Source organism: Crocodylus porosus, unplaced genomic scaffold, assembly GCF_001723895.1.
Source record: "Crocodylus porosus isolate Cpor-Errol unplaced genomic scaffold, CroPor_comp1, whole genome shotgun sequence".
In the NCBI taxonomy this organism is placed as follows: domain Eukaryota; kingdom Metazoa; phylum Chordata; order Crocodylia; family Crocodylidae; genus Crocodylus; species Crocodylus porosus.
Genome location: NW_017728933.1, coordinates 570,588 through 573,375, shown reverse-complemented (window position 1 = coordinate 573,375; position 2,788 = coordinate 570,588).

Below are 2,788 nucleotides of genomic sequence, written 5' to 3'. Positions count from 1 at the left end.
GCGCACCGGTCCTGGAAGCACTGCAATACCAGGTCAATGCATGGAGTGGACGGAGCACGCTCCGGTTCCACCACCCAATACCGAAAAGAATCTGCTCAATATAAACCTCCTGTGGAGGACATATCAGCGGGGAACCAACCACAGGGATAATGTAGTGTATCCCCTCCTTCTGGATCACGCTATCTCCCCTGCCCCTGCTTGGCTGCTGCCTCACCTCATGGCCGAAGAGAGAGACTGCCTCCTTCCCCCGCTAACCTATATAGCCCCTGTGACCTCATTCACCTGGTCCAGTGGAAGTCAGCCCCAGTTGGCTGTCAGCCAACCAATTTGAAATACATCACCTGTTACCAGGCAGATTCCAGCTCCCCAAGTAGAAACCCCTCACCCAGGTGGCTGATGCCAGTCACGTGGGCAGAGGGAGCAGGTTCCCCTCCCTCGGGACTGCAGCCAGCTCAGCTTACCTAAAGGGACAGGCTGAGGGTGCGGTCCCCTGTGTGCAGGGCCCACGCTCACCAAATGGCTGCAGCCCAGAGATTTTAGTCACAGTGTCACAGGGCAGAGATTTTTGGGGAGAAACCAAGGTGGTTTTCTGCCACAGAGGGGATGGCCGCTTGGAGCAGTGGCGATGTGTAAGGGGTGCACGGGGGTGCACGTGCATCCCCTGAGACCGCCGGTGCACCCCCTGTCAGGCCGTGCTCCCTGTTTAGCCAGCAGGCAGGGGGGCAGGCGGGAGCACCAGCGCCCTGCCTGCGAGTGCCAGCCGGGGAGCGAGGCCTCCAGCAAAATTTGCCGCACTGGTTCTGGAAGTGGCCACAGGATTTTTGGCAGCGGTCCAGCTGCTTTTTGGTGAGTGAGATTGGGGGCGGGGAGCCCCCCTCCCCCCGTCAGTGCGATCAGCCTCCAGAGGACCACACCTCCATCAGTGAGATTGGCCACTGATCCAGGGACTCCCCCTGGTTGCTGACTTAAGAGGCAGGAGTCATCCATGGTTTGGAGGAATCACATGGGAAGCTTGCAGGTTTGGGTGGTGGGGCTTTGGACAATTATTTCCCTTTGCAACCTATCAAGATGTTCCAGGTGGCTGGGTCTTTAGAGAACATTTCCTGGTGAAGTTCAGGCGCCAATCCAGAAACCAGATCAATTGTTTCGTTTTTCTCATTTGATGCTATGTCTCCTTCAGCTTGCACCACCGAACTTGACTCATTTTTACATTCTCCTGCTACATCACTGCTTGCTTCCTTTGTGATGTTTTCATAATTAGAATATTTTTCATGCCCTGCAAGTGATGTGCTGCCTGCATCATCTGTTCCACTTACAACTTCCTTATTTCCTTTCACCACCCATCCAAACTGATCCAGTGTCTGCCTCCCCTTTTCATCCCAAGCTTTTTTTCTCCTTTGTCTCCTTTCTTATTGATGCCCTAGATTGATAGGTGTGCTTCATTTTTTTCTCAGATGAGGATAAGGGGATAGGAATAGGGTTGTACATCCCCTGAGCACCTCCAATTTCTAAACTCCTTCTGTCAGAGCTCCTCTCTCCTACCAGTTTCCTGGGGCCTGGCTCAGTCTCACAGGTCTTCTGGTTGTGATCTGCTGGCTGGTCTCCTCCACTCAGGAAGGAAGGGATCCCATATATCTCTGGCTCCATAAAACTCCAGATCTATAAATGCCCTGCACTATATAACTCTGGCTCCATATAACTCTGGCTCCATATATTTCTGGCTCCATATGTCTCTGGCTCCATATGTCTCAGGCTCCATTTATCTCTGGCTGTATATATCTTTGGTTCCATAAAACTCCAGATCTATATATGACCAGCACTATATATCTCTGGCTCTATATATTTCTGGTTCCATACAACTCCAGCTCTATATATTTCAGGCTCCATATACCCCTGGCTCCATATATATCTGGTTCCCTATATTTCAGGCTCCATATATCTCTGCCTCCATATATCTCTGGCTCCATCTATCTCTAGCTCCATATATTCCTGGCTCTATATATCTCTGGCTCCATTTATCTTTGGCATTACATAACTCTGGCATTATATATCTCTGGTGTTAAATATCTCTGCTGTTATATAAATCTGGCTCCATATATCTCTGGCTCCATAAAACTCAAGATTTATATCTGCCCTGCGCTATATATCTCTGGCTCTATATATCTCTGGTTCCATAAAACTTGAGCTCTAAATATCTCTGGCTTTATGTATCTGTGGCTCTATATATCTCCAATTCCATATATCTCTGGCTCCAAATATATATGGAACGATATATCTCTGGCTCCATATATCTCTGGCTCCATTTGTCTCTGGCTACCTATATCGCTGGCTCCATATATTTCAGGCTCCATATATCTCTGGCTCTATATATCTCTGGTTCCATAAAACTCCAGCTCTAGGTATCTCTGACTTTATATATCTATGGCACTATATATCTCTGGCCCCATATATATCTGGAGCAATATATCTCTGGCTCCATAAAACTCCAGATCTATATATCTCCTCTGCTATATATCTCTGGCTCCATATGTCTCTGGCTGTATATATTTCTAGCTCCATATATCTCTGGCTCCATATGTCTCTGGCTCCATATATCTCAGGCTCCATATATCTCTGGCTGTATATATCTCTGGTTCCATAAAACTCCAGATCCATATATGACCTACACTATATATCTCTGGCTCCATATACTTCTGGTTCCATACAACTCCAGCTCTATATCTCTCTCGCTCTTTATATCTATGGCTCTACATATCTCCGGCTCCATATATATCTGGAACGATATATA